We start from the raw sequence: 21,263 nt of genomic DNA, 5'->3' as shown, positions 1-21,263 counted from the left end.
GAGTGGGTTTGATGTTTGTTTGTGTTTGTTTTTAATCAATAAATGCAGTTATTTCAGTGGCATTATATTTTATTGCAAACACATTGAAGTATGATTTATATTTAAAATTCATCTGTTTTTGTTTTTTAACATAAGGATGAACTAAAATCCCATAAGTTGGGGAAAAAAGGAATACTGAAATGTCTGAACTATTGAAGCATCTAAAAACTAGAGACACAGAAAGCCTAGAGTAAAATTTGAAGATGTGGTCAGAGATACGGGTATGATCTCTAATATTGAAAGTAAATATTTCGATAAGCCAGAAATATTTTTTTTTCCTAAAGCAGTTCTGAGAAATTGCAGTTATAAGAAGATGTGCTGAATTTTTAAACTCCATTTATTATTTTTGAATGAACAAAAACTGGTCCCTACAACCAGTTTTCAATTCGCTGTGTGTTTGCAAGATACAGATATATATTTTTTTCTGTGATGATGCAGAATAGAAACGGACATTCAGAAAATATCTAGGCATTTACACAGGCTATTAATTAACCTCACAGAAAGGGCATAGTAATTGACATCCACATCAGAGCTGCCATCAAGTTGTCATAAGATTGTAAGAAAGTATCTGAGAAGTGCTTGTAAAATTTTTCAGCACATGCATCTACTTCTTTTCTCTAGGGTGCAAGGAAAATAAAGCAAATATGAGGAATAATTTGGAAAGTGGTTTTAGGGGATTTTTAAAAGCTTTTTTCTTTTCCTTTTTTTTTTTTTTTCCTTGTTTTTTTTTTTTTTCATCAGAATGAAACTGTAATTTAAGCTTTTTACTCTGATAATAGTATTAAAACATTCCTTTCTGAAATAAAAAAAAAAAAATAAAATAACAGAAAGATCTGCAGGCTTTTTTTTTTTTTTTTTTTTTTTTTTTTTTTTTTTTTTACAACTTTATTAATGGTTCTTCTGGCAGTGTCATTTACTGTTGAAATCTTTACATTTTCATCCATTTAAATATTTTTAATATTGTAACATTTATTCCTTCTTTAAAAGATAAAAAAGGAAAATAAAATCTTGTTCTTCTCTTCATTACCTCAAACAGTAGTCATTTCTGATAAAAGTAATATAAATAATGCTAAGATTTCAGCCAGATCTATCTAGCATTAATGAGTACCTTGAGCTAAATCACTAATTTGAATAATAAGTTAATAAATGCTTGAAGTGACAACTTTGTGCTTTTTTTTCACAACCTTTTTTCCTTAAATAATTTGAAATAATTTGCAAGAATGTGTAACTTACCTACTTTTTACTGATTAATCATTGTATATTTGAGTTTATTGATTTTGGTCATTTTCCTTAAGAAGGCTTAAATGAAGTCTAAAAAACTTAAAGATGCATGCCTGTTTCCTGAGGTTCGGTCTATGTATTTCAGGATGTTTGTATTCCTACATAGTATTCCAGATATTAGTATGAGTTACTGGTTGTATTACTGCTGCAATGTAGATTCTATTCTTCATACAATGTTTGCTTTTTATAAAGGTATCCACATCAATGATGTATATGTACTGGCTTATTTATTTAATGTAAATTCCCATATCTCTTATCAAAATATTCTGATAGGAAGGAAATCTTTCTGTAATAGTATAACATAAGGAATTTGATTTAATTACCTTGATTCTGAAAAGATTTAATTTAATGATACTGTGCAGTTTAGGTTATTAATATTAGCTATACCTTCTAAATTTCTGAATTTAAGTGTTCCTTGTATTACAGAAAGATGGAAGATAATTGTGAATTTAATTTAGTGATGTATCTAAGACATAAACTGCCATCTCTAGTAAAGTTATTGGTAGAAGTAACTTCGGGAAATAGTTTCAGATTTTTTAGAATTCATTTATTCTTACAACACACATTATCTAAGAACTGTCATATACATTAATAAAGGAGCTTTTAAAGCCTGGGCCTGGAATCTGGATGCAGAGTGTAGGAAGTAAGTTTATTTAGACTGTTAACAGCAAAACTCTTCAGAAGACAGATTAAGCACTTTATCTCTTTCGTTCTACCTTTCGAACTCTGTAGAAACTCATTTTGTAACATAGGTTTACATTTATGTAGATTGAAACATCACATTTGAAGTAACAGTATCCATTCTAGCCATTATTGTTATAAGGGGAAATACAGTTTCCTAGTTCAGAAATACTGCAATGTTACTATTGAAGGAAGCAGGAGCACCAGAATTGCTACATATTGGAAGCAGATACAATGTTTTGGCCATGGTCCTTCACGAGATCTCCCATATTATTCTTAAATATCCATACAAAGCCCACAAAAGAAATTATGGCCTGTGAGACAGTTCATATTAGGACCTTCCAGTGATAGCCTCAGATGGCTAATAGGTAAAAACCATCAACTTATTTATATATATAAAAATCAGGTCCAACACAAGATCCTCAAGATAGATAAATAAATATATCAGATCATAGAATCACAGAATCACAAGGTTGGAAATGACCTATAAGATCATCTAGTCCAACCGTTCTCCCATTACCATTGCTACCACAAGCACTAAACCATATCTCACACAGCTCCTCATCCAGACACCTCTTGAACACTGCCAGAGAGAGTGACTCCACCACCTCTCTGGGCAGGTCATTCCAGTGCCTCACCACTCTCCGAGAGAGAAGGTTTTTCCTCATGTCAAATGAGGATAAATGATAATGCCTGGACTTTATTTAACATTCATAAATGTTAAGCATATATATAAGCATATATTACAAAGAAATGTCTTCATATGGGAAAAAATTACCACATTTACAGAAGCTTTTTGAACACGTATAACCAGATCTTTCTGTATTTGAAAACTATTAATATGTCATTTCTGAAATCAATTCACTGCTGAAATTGTCAGTGTATCACTTCACAACTCAAAAATAAAATGCTTTGTAAGCGTTACCTTTTATATTATATTAAGTATTATTCACTCCAGATAACAAGGAAAGTAGGCATTAAACTACATTATCCAGATCAAAGTAAGGAAATAAAAAGTCTTAGAAACATAGTAATCATTATAATGGATCAGACCAGTGGTTTATCTAGACAAACAACTTAGCTTTGACACAGTCTATTATATTAAAGGATACTCTTTAGCAGATGATTATCGAACAATGTTGCACACAAGAAATTCAATATATATATTTTAATTTCTTCATGTACTTTCATGTACTTACATGTACTTACATGTATTTCTTGCAGTAGTTTAAAAGAAAACCCTGAACTTCTTTATCTGTCTCTATCAAAATAAATGCAGATGAATTTCTGTTTCTTTCTATACAGCACTTACTATTTCATTTGTATATTATTCCTGTATGTAAAGATTAACACATTTCAAGACACACTTTTTCACATTTTTACTAATTTTTACATTTATTCTTTTGCAATACCTAACCATCTATCACTGCTTAGCATATTTCAGCTGCGTTGTCATGGAGTTACTTAGAAAAAAACAATTATTCTCCCTGGCATTTTCTAGGGTCCTGATACTCTATCATACCAAATACAGACACGATTTGTTGCACTGCTTCCTGGACAACTAATCAGCTCCTCTTCAAATTGAAGACAGGACAACCAGCAGAAGGGCTGTTGATGTTGCAGTATACGGTAGAGAGATTAAAAAAAAAAAAAAAAAAAAAACCTAAAAAAAAAAACCTAAACTCTCTAGACTCCAGAGCTGGGAACCTCCTCCATATTTAACTTTTTGTACTTATTACCTTCTGGTTAACAAATTATGCTTTCTTATTGTTCCAAAGTAAAGATATACGGAAAGTAATATTATTCCTTTTTTATCATTACAATTCTGAAATAAGATGATATATCCAAAGACATATGTAAAACACACAGAAATATACAGAATGAAAAATAAAATGTGTAAAAGTGATTTTTGTTTTTTTTTGATTGGTTAACTTTTCAATTTTCATCTGTTTTCTATTTGTACCTTTTGGTATTTTATGCTATTCCGGTCCTTGGGGGGGGGAGAGGGTGGGGGTGGGGAGGTACTAATTAATGCTACACAGTCTTTCGAATAACCTACATATTTGTAGTAGATACTTCATGTGTAGATATGTCTACATTTTGGATTTTTTTTAGCTACATCTTTTACATGTTTTACTTTTCTTTTTTTATTTTTCTTTTATTACTCTCATTAAAATGTCTTATTAGTCAACAACTTTGTATGCTTTGAAAGCAATATGCAAAAGGACACAGCTCAGTCTTACGTGATGCTCTTTTGTTATTTTAGAAATTCCTTGTTTTGAGATGTTAGCAGCTGTACTTTACTAAAATGTGCAAGATGCAAAGGATGTGAAGATAGAATTAGAAATCTTTAACTTTTCTATTATACATATTTTCTTTTCGCACACACTATTGCTATTGTTTTACCTCTTTCTTACATGAGAGTTAGTACTGTTAGTTAATATATTTCCCAAATATTTGTACTCTTTTAATGATTTTAATGATGTCCTCAATGACACCAACTAAAACATTCTTGCTGGTGGAGAACAATGGTCCACAGTCATTGGTGTCTTGGTGTCAGTACTGTTTTGGTCAAAAAAGACTAGCAGCTTCCTAAAAATAACCAGAGACACAGTCAGCAGTAGCAATGGCAAGGACCATTTCTATCTACTCCAAATGTGTCTTTTGGTAATCTTGAGAATGAGACTTTCTCAAATTTGAGAGGAAGACCTGCTGTCCCATGAATAATTAACATATATATATATGCATATATATAAACCAGTTATTTAAGTGATATTATTTTCCCCAGAAAACTGAAGAAACAAGCAGACTAAGTGTAACAATACTTAGCCTTGAATAATCAGTAACTCTTCAGAAAATGAGGTTGTGTATGCAAGAATAAACGCACTTTAGCTTCAATGGAAATTTCATGGCCAGAATGTACTGTACCAAAAAGCTTTAAATATGCATAGAACAATCTTAGCAGAAGTTACATGGAAGTAGGTTCCAGAAGACTAAGCAATAACAAGAAAACTGGGACATTCTGCTTCAAACCATTATTTATTTATTTATTTATTTATTTATTTTCAAAATACAGTGGGGGGGAGGGAGGGGGGAATAAAAGTTGAGTTCAAAAGTAAATCAGAAAGTGCAACAGCTGTAAATGCAAACATGCATGGACTAAGAATCCAGTGTTAACCGAAGGACAAATGAAAATTCATAGAATTTTCTATCCTTTTTATTCATTTTTCATTCTAATCTTTTAAGATGTAAGTATGCTCCAGACAGGCTTCTCAAATCAAAAGCTTTCTGTTCATTATCGATCTTAACAATTATTTTGAATGATCTAAATCAGTGAAGACATACTATGCAAAGAGAAATATTTGGAATCCAGGGAAAAATACTACTCTTTGAATTATGTAGGAGTTTTACACGAGTAGGAAAACTTCTGTAGTTACTGCTGTTTAAAATATATGCAAACAAACATCAATTAAATCAAATCAGTCAAAATATTAATATAATCTTTCATTATATTCTTAGTCTTTTCCTTATATGTCAGGGCATGATGGCTTTGTCTACCATTTTTAAAAAGCACATCTCTCATCTTTTACCCAAAATATTTTTGCTTTTTGACTACACCTTTTCATCCCTTGATGAACTATGAATGGCATGTCACTTGCTGCAAAAAACGCACAAAGCAACATGCATTACAAACATGACAGCACTACTATGCTTCACCATCTATCATTCCAGTTATATTGACTATAGATTTATGGCACTAGATACTAAATCTCACTTTGCTTTTTTTATAGACCATTTGGATATTGTAAGAAATTTTTTAAAATAATAATGTAGGCTAAATTCTTACAGCTTCCACAGCAGTTCATGAAGCACTTACTAAAGTTCAGTAGGTTTAGCTTTCTGCTTCTACAAATGTTTAATGAAAGATTTAGCGTAGGAAGAATTAAAAAAGATAGAAAATGCTATTCAGGATAAATATATAATAAATACATAATTACATCAGTATTCTTAAGATTTGCAAAAATAAGAGTCTTTGCTTTTTTTTTTTTTTTTTTTTTGGAATGAGGGCAGTTGCTTTGCTTTAGTACTAGAAATTTTCTTATATCTGTTCACACAGAATCACAGAATTGTAGGGGTTGGAAGAGACCTCCAGAGATCATCGAGTCCAACCCCCCTGCCAAAGCAGGTTCCCTACAGCAGGTCGCACAGATCGGCATCCAGGCAGCTCTTGAACATCTGCAGAGAAGGAGACTCCACCACCTCCCTGGGCAGCCTGTTCCAGTGCTCCGTCACCTCACTGTAAAGAAGTTCTTGCACACATTTGTGCAGAACTTCCTATGCTGCAGCTTATGTCTGTTTCCCCTTGTCTTGTCACCATTCACCACTAAAAAGAGTCCATCCTCACCATTCTGCCCCCCCACACCTTAGATATTTATAGATCTGGATCAGGTCCCCTCTCAGTCTTCTTTTCTCAAGGCTGAACAGACCCAGTTCACTCAGCCTTTCCTCATAGGAGAGATGCTCCAGGCCCTTCACCATCTTTGTGGCCCTCCGCTGGACTCTTTCCAAGAGATCCCTGTCTTTTTTGTACTCTGGGGAGCCCAGAACTGGACGCAGTACTCCAGATGAGGCCTTACCAGGGCAGAGTAGAGGGGGAGGATCACCTCCCTCAACTTGCTGGCCACGCTCTTTTTAATGCACCCCAGAATGCCATTGGCCCTCTTGGCCACAAGGGCACACTGCTGGCTCATGGCCAACCTGTTGTCCACCAGGACGCCCAGGTCCCTCTCTGCAGAACTCCTCTCCAGCAGCCCGTCCCCCAGCCTGTATTGGTGCATGCAATTATTCCTCCGTAGGTGTAAGATTCTACACTTGCTTTTGTTAAACCTCATCCAGTTTTTTTCTGCCCAGCTCTCCAGCCTGTCCAGGTCTTGCTGAATGGCAGCACAGCCTTCAGGCGTGTCAGCCAATCCTCCCAACTTCGTATCATCAGCAAGTTCATTCCTTTCCATTCATTCATTTTCCTTTTCATTTTCATTCATCCTTTTCATTTTCATTCAATGTTCATTCCTTTTATGCCGTAGAGCTCACTTAGAAATTTAGAAACTGTTATTTTTTTTTAAGTGAAGTTATTAGGGAAAAAAAAAAAAAAAAAAAAAAAAAAAAAAAAGTAGAAATGAAATAAATATTTAAAAATCAGAGATGGGAGAAAGAAAAAAAAAAAAAAAAAGCCTTAAGTATAACAATGTTATTTTTAAGGGAACTTAGAGAAAAATCATATTTCTCTATATAATATGAAATGTAAAAAAGGTTTCTGACACATTTATAGAAGTTAAAAACTGCTGAAGAACATTCAAATCTCCTTCTCTCAGGCCACATAAATAATGGAACAATCAATGAAATTCTATGATGAGTTCCAAAGTTATTCATGTGGCCACTTTTCTTGTAATGCACATAACTGTACATTAGAATTGTTTCTTCACAGGACAGTTCGGGTGCCATGAATTCAGTAAGTTGGAAAAAAGAAATTTCTTTATGTAAGGATACCTGTAGTAAATACAATTAATACTAAAATCAATTTCTGTAAACAGTTTACATTTCATTCTTCCAGGCTTTAACTAAAATCCAAATATAAAGTTCGAGATGTGTCCCCATGTTGCAAAGGATGACTGCATATCTACTCAGAGCCAGTGCTTCCTCTTGACATGACACAGTGGATGCCTGCTTTTGTCAGATGCTTGCCAAGAAGTATCCACCTTTCAATTAGTATAGCAGATAGTAAGTGGTATTGACAAGTTCATCTTCAGCTATTCATGCACAGTGCTTTCTGTTGTGTTGAAAGAGCACAATAGAGCATCATCATTGGAGGTGTGCTGCCTTTACTTAAAGGCAATTGACCATGTTCATCCAGTGAAATTTTGTAGTGATTACTAGATACATAAAGAACAGTAGATGAGAACTATATACTAATGATTCTAAAGCACAGTTAAGTTTGGGAGTCTTGCGAGAAAGTATAACTTCAGAATTTATGGTAAAAACTTTCCTAGAAACCTGAACAGGACTAAATAGATTCTGTTACAACTCAACAAGCCATTGAAAGTGCTTGAATTAATCAGATATGGAAGGAAGATGAACATCTCTATAAAGATTTTCCTTGTTTTGTTTAATATGCTCACTTTTTAAATTTAGACAAAGATAAAATCAATCTCTGACTGTGTGTTCCTGTCACATCTTCGATTTTATATCAGTATGTTTGTATTAACTTCACAAAATTTTACTGTACAAAGAGGCTGTCAGTCTCTTTCCTCAGATGAGAAAATTGTGAGGAAATGGTGCAATGTAGCACCAAAAGAGTACTAAATTGAGAATTTCTTTATGGAGAAGTGGTTAAGCATTGGAACGGGCTGCCTAGGAAAGTAGTGAAGTCCCCAGTCCTGGAGATACGTGAGAGTCTTGTGAACATGGGCTCAGTAGGTCAGGCTGATATTTGGATGAAACTAGCTTAAAGATTTTTTACAACATAATTGATTCTATCATTCTATGATTCTGTTTTTAAAAAATATTTTTATTTTAACTAGTTTTTGTAGCAAAATAGTGCCCTTTTCACAGTTAGTTAACAATAGCTTATTCATCTTGTCCTACACTTAAAACAAAAAGTTGCTTTTATTTGCTAATTTAGAAAGTAATTGTAATTTGAATTTTCCATTGTGGTCCTTCTAACATTAAAAAAATAATAATAATAAAAAAAATTAGTTACAATTCTACTTTTGTTACTATTACTGGTGGGATAAGCAATAGGACTTCTCCTGAGGACCAAACAAATGTGTGATCAATCAACTCAAAGAATTGCAGTGAGATAAACACTATCATATTCTTTGTAGAATTAAATCAGAAAGTTCAATGTTTTCTAACTTCCTAACTGCAGTTCTATCAAGCTTCATCACTTGCAGCATCATTCCAAAGCTCCAAGACCAAATCTTGAGTAGTATTTACTAATTCTCAAGAACTCAGCATCAAAGAAAAATGCAGATGAAAAGATGCAATTCTAAATAGCCTTGACACAATTTTTTTTTTGGTGTCTGAATAGCTGAAATAAGCTTGCAAACTGCTGAATATTTAGAGTAGTTATTTCTCTTTCAGTTATGTAATTTTGACTTACATGGAAATCATCAGTACTTGAAAGTTGTTCTTGCCCATCAGAGTCATTTATTTCCTACATCTCTAATGTGCTCTACTAGATATCAACTCATGGATTGGTTGAACAAACATAATTGAATCAAATATATGCTGTTCAGATTGTCTCAACTGTTCAGAGTGTCTCAAGTTCCTCATATTGCTGAACTGACCAAAGTCCAGCTGTTAGAGGTCAACTCATGTCAGGTATAACATTGCACTGAACTAGTTTTGCATTATAGTCTACTGAGTAACATAAACTGAGCTCTACGCAACTGTGTTGCACAAAAGCTTTTTTTAAATATATGGATGCGTACAGGATTATAAAAGTAGATACAAGAACTTAAAAACATGCAGATCCTATTAGCTACTGAGAAAAGTTGTCAAATATTCAATAGTTAAAAAGTATCAGAATTTTACTGTAATTGATTGCCCTTGCCTTTTCATGTCTTTCTCACATTATGCTTCATTTAGATACCAGATGTAGAATTTACGTAACGAAATGAGCTAACTATTCTGCAGTCACATCGTAGAAAACAGCTAGAAATAAGCATCTTGGATATCTCTGATAGATTAGAGTAATTGCTCTTTAGAACTCTCTGTCTTTCCCAATCAACAGTATAGAAGGAGTCTACAAGCTTCTATTCTACAATCACAAGTGTAGATGTCTGCTCTGTAAATACCTAAAGTTACTTTATTACTTTATTCAGATTCTGACTTGAATTCCTTCAGGAAGATACAGAGCATTTTCACCTCCAGCTTGAGGCAAAGAGTTCAAAACATCCTGAAAGAGATTAGATTCCATCTCATAAAATAGCCTTAGATGTTTCAATGTTTCAGTTTATTTCTGTCTTTATCTTGATGTCATGAAAATAAAACAAACAAAAAAATTCTGTAAAGGAGAATGATGATTCTATGGTTTGGGGGTTTTGGTTTTTTTTTTTTTTTTTGGTTGGTTGGTTGGTTGGTTGGTAGTAATAGTAATGCTGCTGCAAGGATCAGGACAGTAGTAACTGGGGAAATAAAATAAAAGTACACCATCTTATGGACAGAGAGGATTTTATTTAAAGTCTAATTGACTTTCTTCTCACAAGTTACAGAAGATCTCCTCACACCTGTAGTATTAATTTCAATTTAAATTCATAATCATTTTACTAAATCTCTGAAATAGATCAAGCAAAATCATGTGAAAAATTTCTTTATTCATCTTATGAAATTATTTATTGACTAGTGTAATGTATAAATAACGGTTCCTTCATATATGAAAATTTGGCTTTCTCTAACAATATAAATAAATATACTAGAAAATGAAATAGTATTAGTTCTTGTCAAGCAAAAAGAAATGCCTTTAGAATTTGAAATATCTGGTGCTTCCTGCTATGCTATAATCTAGATATTGGTAAATTAGCATAAAATGCGTAAAATACATTTGTCTTTTGTCAAAAGACAATATTTAGCAATAATCTAAAGACATTTCAATTTAAAGATATCTATACCAATGCGTACTACAATAACATATTTTTTTTCATTTTTTTATTATGTCAAAGTCAAGAGATTTGGCTTTCAGCTACAGGGTACTAGTCTGACAAGAGAACATTCAGATATTCCAGAACTTCATAATGATACATAATGTGTACTTCTTTTCTAGTTCATTTTTTTAAGTTGTACAAGAAGGAATAGCTGAATTCTTCTGAATTGTGAATGCTGCCAAGAAAAATCACTAAAAAGGTGGCATCTGCTTCATCTGTTTTGCTTCTCATTCCCTTCCATAAGTATTTCAGGAGATTTTTTTAAAAGTTCAGATATTCTCAAGTTCTCTGAAATTGTCATTTTGTTAAATATGAAAAACATCTTTGAAAAATTGACTTTAGATTTTAGGTAATAAGGCTAATAGATATTAACCCTATCATTTCTCCTTCAGACGTTCTACTTAACACAACAGCAACAGTACTGGAAAACATAGCATGTTTATTCCACATTTTAAATGCAGAACAATCTCATTCAGGAAATGTCTTCTTGCACTTCACTGCTGTAATTTCTTATTTCAGTTTATGTATACAATCAATTTGATATAGCACAGGATATAAATATAATTGACACTAAATTTAAATTAGCAAAGGGTATGCGAATGATTATTTTTATTAATTGCATTAAAATAATGGAGGAAAAAAAAACTATCCTAAGAGAGAATATATTGAAAACTTCACAAGTGCCACACTTTTTGTTCTTTAATATTTAAATTATAATATTAAACAAAATATTAATGTGTCAGAGACACAAACAACTTCTTGGCTGTTGTACATTGTCACCCTGAAAGTAATGCTTCCTATTTATTTCCATGAAAACTACAACAGACACAAAGAGAACAATAAAACTGTTGATAGAGCATATTATCAGCTACAAAACACTTTCTGCAACAGGTACTCCATTAGCTATGCACTTTCACCAGTGATGAATGAATAACAACCTGTATACCACACTTGTAAAAATCTGCACCAGTAGAGGAGATCCACTGCTGAAACTCACCACCTACTGCTTCATTGTGATAACATCCATTGTTTGGTCTATGTAAATGTTAATCAAGCATAAATAAATATCAATGGGTGTAATTTTTTCTGCTTGGAGGAATTCAGCGACACATCTTTTCTTCATGCACATTTCAATATCAGGCACTATTTTGTCAGATTGTCCCTCTGCTGCTTCAATATTCTCTACCGTAACACCGACATCTAGCCATGACATCATGGGCCAACATGCCTGGAAGAATTCAAAACAAGGTGGAATGAGCAAAGTAAGTAGTGGAAGGGGGTCCCTGCCCACAACAAATGGAGATGGAACTAGATTATCTTTCAGGTTACTTCTATGGCTCAAATTATAATTGTGGAAGCATATAACAAATTGAATCCTGAAAATAAAAATGTCATATGCGCAGTATAAAACTTTAATTTAGAAGACAAGCTGGGGAAAAAGGTAATTGGCTTTATTAGTTGTAGATGTCAAAGCTTGTTGCCTGTTTTCTTAAACTAGTATGTCACTTCTTTGTTTTGCTTTATTTCATTGCTGCTTTTCCATCTGTAAATTTTTACCTGTTGTAGCATATTTCCCCAGTATTCAGTGGATGTATGCCAAAACTTATTTACTTATTTATCAGCTTCACTGGCTTTAAAAATTAGGAAAAGGTGGTGGATTTCTAATTCCTCATTCAATCACAGCTATACAAAAGCCTGTTCTCAAATGCCCTCTATCTAAACTATAGAAATGTGGGGGTATCTGACGGGGTATAAGTGAAGAAACCTCTGCACACTCTTATAATTTGAAGATATAATGAGTCTTGAAAAATTAATGTTGCAGAAATTGAGCTCCATTATTTTTTCTTTTATCAAGACTGAAGTTTGTTAGTAGTTTCCTCAGATACTATTACTTCCTTGAGAAGTAGAAAATTTATCCCTTTTACTTAGTAGATTCAATTTGAAATTAATTCCATGGAACTCCACAAGGGTATTTAGCTCCAGAAAAAGAATTAAAGAATTTTGCCCATTTGCACTGCATCATTTATTCAGATTGCATTGCATAATTAACAATTTATGAAATGCATCTCCCACAAAAGTTACAGATACAAGACTTTGCAGAGGGTAAAGAACACAAACCAGTTTTAAGTGAGGCAGTTTCACCACCTTCAATAATTTGGAAACATCTAATTAATGTTTTGTATATACCCTTTTCTGATTATATGAAAGTTAATGTATAAACAGTCCGCGAAAAAGAATGTTATATATGTATATATATATGTGTATATATATAAACTGTTATTGGTGTTAACTTTCATGGTTCTGCTTAAAAAAATAAAAAAAAAAATGCACAAAATGATTAACCAAATGGAAAATCAGACAGTTCTTATAATATTTTTATGTTTCTTCGGTTACCCCCAGTAAAAAAAAAATAAAATTGTGTTCATTTGCTTTTTTGCAGATAATCAATCCTATTTTATACCATAACACTACCTGGAATGGTAAAATTTAGTATGGCAAATACCTTAAAATTAATAGTTATAGAATTGCATGAAAATAATTTGTGTTGGAAAGCAGAAGAAAAGAAGACCTCAAGTTAAAATCTTTCAGTCATAGCTGTTCGTAGAAATAGAATTTAAATATGAATTCACGGCATTCCATAAGATTCATAATATGACTTATGTTCCAAGTCAAGGCCTTCTGTGCCTCCAGTTCACCTACTGTTTTGTGATTCAATTATATAGAGAAATGTCTGGAGTGTAGACTAAATATCAGTTCATTCTGTTTTTATTTTAAATCAATTAACTTCTTTTCAGAGGACAGGAACTCTGATGTTAACTCACAGTACATCTTATTTTTCTCTCTTTCTCCCTCTTTCTCTTCATCTTTCTCTTCTCATTTATTTATATTTTTTATGTTTAATTCTATAACTATCAGTTCCATGCTTCCTTTATCAGCATGTAGACTAATAAGTAATAGGGAAACTAGGGTTTCCCTAATGTTTGTGTTAATAAGATAAAAAATCAATCTAGTTTCTAATTAAATACAAATGCCAATTCAGAAGTAAATTACATAACTTCAAGAAGGGTAATCTGACATGCATCAATAATAAAGTATTTTACAGGGAATCATGTCATTGACAGCAGAATACAGTCAGATATAGTGGTTTTTAAATGTAATAGTAGAACTAACAAAAGAAGAATGAATAGCCCACTGCATTTATTAAAAGCGCACACAACTGGGTAGAAGTCAGTAGAATATAGAGTTCATATTCCTAATACATGAAGCTAAAAAGAAAGAAATGACTTACTTCAGTTGCTAAAAGCAGTGGTAGTATTCTCATTGTACATACATTTAAAAATATTAATAATAATAATAAAATATTCCTAGAATTTAAAGAATACAGAAAAATAAACCTAAACATTGCAATCCAGTCCAATCATGCTTTTTATCTGCCTCTAAATCCCATCTTGACATGCAGAGATGGGATCACGAAAGCCAAGGCACAGATGGAACTACACTTGATGAGAGGTGAAAAATAAAAAGGAATTCTACAGGTACAACGGTCAGAGGAAATAGGTCAAATAGAACGTACCCCCTTTGAATTCTTTACTTTAGTCCTCACTGACAGCCAGGTCATGTTGTCCCATGCCACATCCTTATCTCTAAATTGGAGATATATGGGTTTGAAGTGTGGACTATACAGTGGATAAAGAATTGGTTGGAAGGTTACAGCCAGAGATCCAGTCAGCAGGTCTATGTACAGATGGACAAGTAATATTTATCTCCCAATGGTCCATCGTGGGAACAGTACTTTTTAACATCTTTATCAATGGCATAGTTAATGGATCAAATGCACCCTCAGCAAGTTTGTGCAGTTGACACTACAGAAGGAAGGGATGCAATTCAGAGGGATCTGGACAGACTTGAAAGATGGGCAAATGTGAAACTAATGAGGTTTAACAAAGACAAGTGAAAGGTGTTCAACTTGGGTTGGGGCAGTCCCAGACATATGTAAAGACAAGGAAAATAACTCCTTGAGAGCAGCTCTGCTGAGAAGGACTTACTGGTCTTGGTAGATGAAAAACTTAACATGAGCCAGCAGCGTGCACTTGCAGCCTGGAAGGCCAACTGTATTCTGAGTTACATCAAAAGAAGGGTGGACAGCTTGGCAAGGGAGGTGATTATGCAGTTTTGCTCTGTCCTGAGGCCCAATTTTGAGTACTACATCCAGGTATAGGGCCTCCAGTGCAAGAAAGGTGTGAAGATTTTGGAATGGGTCCAGAAGAGTCACGAAGATTATCAGAGGGCTGGACCATCTCTCCTACAAAGGCTGGATGAAGGAGTTGGGCTTGTTTTCTCACTCCAATTTATAGGAGGAAGAGGAGGTTCTTTGATACCTGTATACCCTGTGTGAAAATAAAAAACAATGGTTCAAATGTTGGTCTGATTAGTTTATTATAAATCCTAATCAGAGAGACAGGAAAGGGAAGGACAGTGACTATTATGAATTAGAGTAGGGAAGGAGGGCAATAGAAAAGATAGGAAATAAGAAAGAATTACATAAAGTGGGGATAGTCACCACTAGGTCCAGCAGCAGTTCTGTTGCTCGCTGTCCCAATGGTCCAAGGCAAAAGTGCAGGGGGAGAGCTGCAGCAGCATGGCCGGCCTTGGGCAGCAAGCAGGCAGCAGGAAGTGACAGAGCAGGTCCCAGAGGAAGAAGGGCAGAACATGAGGCTTCTCATGCCCGAAAAACCCCTTCTTCTTCATGAGGAATCTGTTGCCAGAAAAACCCTTCTTTGTGAGGAATCTGCTGTCAGAAAACCTAGTGTCATGGTGGTTTGTCCTTTTTTTATCCTCCCATTTTTTCCTGTCTACATGACATTCCTGGGTGCTTGAGCAAGTGTGCAGGTGTGCAGCACCTCCTGAGATGGCCATCTTCCCACACAAAAGATCACTTCCTGGCCATTAATCTGTAGCTTCTTTCTCTCTCACTGCCCCTGGCCTTGTCCATCTGTGTCCCTCAGACAAAGGATTTCATAACTCTTGCCCAGGACTTGTCCATCAGTGTTCTCCAGACAAAGGATTTCTCAACCCTTGCCCAGGACTTACTTGCACTTGTTCATCAGCAAGCTTTGAGGCAAAGGCATAAAAGAATAATCTCTCACACTTGTTCATCCTGGAGAACAAAAGGCTCAGGAGAAAACTGATAGCAGCCTTCCAATTCTTAAAGGGAGCTTATAAACAGTAGGGAAAACAAATGTTATATGAGTATAGGACAAGGGGGAATGGTTTTAAAGTAAAAGAGGGAAGATTTAGATTAAATTTTTGGGAAATTTTTCACTGAGAAAGGAGATGTGCTGGAACAGGCTGCTCAGAGAAGCTGTGGGTGCTCCACCCCTGGATGCATACAAGGCCAGGTTTGCTGGAGTGCTGGGCAACCTGATCTGGAGACCAATGTAGTGATTGGCAACTCTGACAACTGTAGGAGGATTGGAACTAGATAATTTTGAGATCCCTTCTGACCCAGGTCATTCAGTGATTCTATGAGTCTATGATACTCTAATTCTAAATTCTGTACTAACATCTTCCTTACATATTTCTTCTACTGAGACTAAAATAAAATAACTATGCACTACAATAATATTCCTATATCTTAAGGAAAATAAATGAAATGTAGATAAATAAGTCCTACATACAAAAATCTTTAAACTACTTGATTTGGTGCTATAATATGAAAATCTTCAAGGAATAAATTTTACATGTTTAATCCCCATACCTCTCAAGGTTTAAATGCACATTATCTATTTCTAATTTTATGTTCAGCAACCTTTGATGCCTAGTAGTCATTTAGATTTTTTTTCCCCTGATTCTGCAAATACCAACATTCTCCTGTTGGACAAGATAAGCCATGGAACCAGTCTACTAATTCTTTGATGAAAAGCAATATGTACTGAGAAACTGAAGCATTCTTATGAGATCTAGTGTATATATATGTATATACTACACCTTTGGGTGGAGAAAAAAAGTAAGAGTCACATTTTATGTATGTGCAGTTGGGTAAAGTGGAAAAGCAAATTTTATTATGTATTATACTTTGTTGTAAAAGTATTATAAACCTATATCCAGGAATAAATGAAAAACTAAACCTAACCTACCTGCCTAGGAAGACATCGTCAAAGGTCTCTTTCCCTCATTCAGCTGACTACCAATTTCTTTCCTCAGAAGAAAGAAATCAGAATTTCAAACCTTATGATGACCCCTTTTTTTGATGAGTATGTCAGCTGCTGTGGCCAAACTTTCTTTGTAAGAGAACTAGAGGATCCAGACCAATTTAATATTTCACTAAAAAATGCCATATTTTCTGTTTAAACAGAAGATATTCACATAACCAGCTTAATTAGAAGAGAGGTTATTTTCTTTCTATGGATACTGTTATAGTTACTCAGCTAAGAGGTATCATTTAAGTTCACATGTTCAGTAAAAAATTCTGTAGTAAGCTGAGAAATTCTCTTCTTTTGGAGATTTCTGTCTGTTCTAACAAGAAAAATCTTCAAATAGACTTTACGTGCTATATAAATACTTCCCTTCATAACTGCTTCAAACACAAAAACAGCTTACATTTTGTTACTGGTCATTTTACTAAATCAGATGTGGAGCAATCAACCAATTACTGTGACGAGTTGAATTTAGAAACATCTTCTTTTTCATAACCAGAACAGTGACGTGTATTGAAGTCATATTAAGTTTAAGCAAATTTTCGTTAAAGATCCATGACTGTTTTAATTGTTTTAGCTATTGATATTCAAACTAAAAAATAATAATAAAATGGGTGTTTTTTATATGTACTTGGAATTTAGTTTATATTACAATAAAAACCAGACAGGAATACTTCTCCATTTACTACCACTTGGAATATTTCATGACAGATAAATGTGATAATTAAAAATCAAAATTTAAACTTAGGTATTTCAATTACTCAGAAGTGTGAAATTACTCAGAAATATTTCTCTTAAATAATGCAAAGCAGATACTTAAGTCTGTAAGGATGCCTGAATGTTGGAACAACATTTAAGTGCACACACATAAATACTGAAATAAACAATTCAAAAAAATATTAAAAAAATAAAATTTTCTTTTGTCAGCTCTTCTGCTATCATCAGATCTATCATTGTTTTTGCAACAGCATAAACATATTTGAACACACACTTCAGATTAATGTAATGTTCAGTTTAATGTATCTGAAAGGAAAATCCTCCAAAACCACCACTTTTTAAATTATTTTATTATTTTTTTTATTAGGTATCCATCCAAAAATTATTTTTCTCATTCAGCAATAAAAAACTGTTATGTATTCCTCCCCCTCCTAGAGTATTTAATTATGGATTTTACCATGCACAGCAAATCAAATTTCTTCTACTGCCTGACTGTGTAAGCTGGTACTTGGCATTAGAAAGTTACTATACTTTCTATTGATTTATAATAATGATTAAAAGAAGAAAAAAATTGCATAGTTATCAGCCTAGTCTGCACACATATCTACACCTGCATGGTTGTTAACATAACTTGATGATCGTTATGGGTCCCTTCCAACTCAGGATATTCTATGAGTCTATGCTTCTATTAAATAAGTAATGTAAATTCTGAACTAGGCCTGCATTGAAATAAAATTTCCCTCAGATTTCCCTAAGCCTTTGAAATAATATTCCTCTACACAACTGTACATTCTTTGTAAACTTACGACTTTTAACTTGCCCTATAAAACAGGTATTTTTTTAATGAAACCCATTCATGGATTTTTACTGAATGAATGCAAGTTGAAAGCAAGCTGAAGTTAAGTAAGACATTGTAATTTTTATTGTGCTGGCCATTTTTAAAAGAAGTTCCTCTTATATTATCTGAGGTCTGAAATGAAACCCATTTCCATGGGTGTACATGGGGATTATTTTTTTTCCTCATTCCAAGTTCTATACTTCCCCTCATCACACACAAGCCTGAAGATGAAGGTAATAGTAAGTATATGTAGCATTTTCTCTCTGCCACTCTTTCTTACTCATGTTTTTTCCCTGTTTTGACACAGGCTCTGCCATGGGCTGCAGCATTTGGGGAATATCCGCTTTAGCATATGATCTTCAACAGGCTACAGGGAATGTTCTCCTCCTCTTCTGACCTTCATGTCCCCTGTGCTCTCCTCTCTCTCTGTTTTTCTTTTTTTTCTTCTCTCTCTGTGGTACTTTCTGCCTTTTCTTAAAAGAAGTGATTGTTGTGTGACTGGTAGACAGTAACATAAGAAATAAATAAAAATGTAAAACCTGCATCTCCACATATATTCCATTTTATGGCACTCAGAGATCCATGCTTTGCCTCTTGGAATCAGACTTGTCTTCAAAGTCATAGTTCAGATTGCAATGAAAATGCAGTGAAAGTTATAAGATATGTTACCTCACTAGCTTATTCTAGTTCTCTTTGGAATCAGTTCTTCAGCTAGGTTTCTCCAAAACAAAACCCTTAAACTACCATTCTATAGCAGAGATGTGAAGTAGTTTGTCAAATTTTGTCTTTGTTCCAGATATCAGTTTCTGGCCTTTTTTTTTTTTTTTTTTTTTTTTTTTTTGTGGCTACATAAAGGCATCCTAAAACATATCTTTTCTAACTTAGCTGAAACACTGAAACAGAGAAGGAAGTCCTAAAATCATAACCTAGCAATGAACTGTGTTATGCTTTAGTATTTCTATTATATCAAATATACAATAAGTTTAGCTAAATACAGCAAAACACTCTTAATTCATAGTTGGCTGTTAATAATTATGAAGAATCTACACGGTCTAAGTGACACTATGCACCAATGTGTAATTCGTATATGATTAGAAGTACTCATGAGCCAGAGGAGAATTCTTCCTCTAAGATTCCATGGTTTATTTGTAGCCTGGTATACTGAGATTATGGAGAGAAATCTTCCGTGGAAAATTTCCTTGACAAGAATAGAGTAATAATTAAAGCAAACCTCAAAACAGTTACTCCAGACAATTCAGAAATAGTAGGGTCACCAACTAAAAACAACATATTTATTCTATTAAATTTATCAAACTAGTATAAGATACCTGTATATTTTTGCTGTCAGAAACTCAGTTTTTTGCCTAACAGACTTGAAATTTTAATTGTAAATCAAGTAGACTGAAGAACAAAAGAGCTCAACCTTTTTCTGGGTGAGTTCATGCAAGTACTGCCAGAATAAAAAGAATGCTCTAGGAAGTTCCCTTGTCAATCCTGTGAATGCCTTGTATTTAAATGTCATAATTCATTTACAATGAACTTTATACTAAAAATGAGGAAGAAGGCAAAATCATTACTGCTGTGAATCTACAGAAAGCACATTTGTGGAGAGAGAAAATACCAAGAACAGAATGTTGACCCTGTGCTCATCAGGGGTCCACAGCTAAAAGCAAAATCAGCAGTGAAGCCAAACAAGAGAGGGCTTATTAAAAAGGGCAGGAGAAAATGCTGACACACATGTGTCATTACTGAAAAAAATCATTTAAGAACGTAAATGTGTCCTGCAGCTCCCAAAGATTTCCTGTGAGAGGTCACAGCAGCAAGCCAGCACACTGAGCAGAAAGTAGTGAATGCATCATATATGGTCAGAAACAAAACAATTCAAAGCAAATATTCAAAAGAGCACAGCAGGATGCCTGTGCCAAATTGCTCAGGGACTAAACAGCTATTTTCATCAACGCTGAACAGTTCCAGCAGTTGGCAGGTAGATTTGTCAAAGTACATCTTTTGCAAACAGTATTTGCAAAAGAATCCATGGGGACTCCTTGGCAACATATCATAAAGTCTTATATAAAGTATATTGTTTTATAGATCCTGATACAATTTCAGGAGATTATACTTTTATAGGCAATGGACAGATTGGTCAGAATTTCAAGTCATAATAAAACATAAGTGTATCTGGTAAAATGATAATATTGACAATACTTATAGCACACAAACCTAGGATATTGTGATTTAATAATGTGTTACAATTTAAGTATACTCTGATATTTTGCTAGCTGAATTGAATACTCTGTGTCCTCTCACAATGAGATAACATTATTTCTTGCTAGAAAACTTGGCTTATCCTCAAACACAAAGAGAAGTGCCAATTCAGAATATTTTTGATTCAATGGCCAGTCATTCCAAAATATTCAATGTCACAAAAAATGTTGGAAAAAATTACATCTTTGTTGAAGACATTACTTTTCCTAAAACTGTAGGCAAGTATATAAGTCAAAATGAAATATCTTAATCTTGACTATAAAAACAAATGGTTCTAAACTTAATTTGTACTTGAGAAAAAGACAGAAACTTACAGTCTCCTAGGTGAAAGCCCTAATCACAAATGCTACGCTATACATCGTTATACTTTCTTCTAAATGCAATATGACAAAGTAGAAAAGTTTCATTAGGATTTGTTATTTTCCCTGCATAACAATGAAAAGTCTGCTTAGTTTTCATACAAAGTGGAAGGAAAAGGCTTGAGAATAAAACTAGATTGCTACATTGTGGTAAATGCTATAATGTACCTACCACAACATAACC

This window comes from Tympanuchus pallidicinctus, unplaced genomic scaffold, assembly GCF_026119805.1.
Source record: "Tympanuchus pallidicinctus isolate F22 unplaced genomic scaffold, pur_lepc_1.0 scaffold1, whole genome shotgun sequence".
NCBI lineage: Eukaryota > Metazoa > Chordata > Aves > Galliformes > Phasianidae > Tympanuchus > Tympanuchus pallidicinctus.
The sequence above is the reverse complement of the archived record's forward strand: the minus strand, read 5'-3'. Positions refer to the sequence as shown.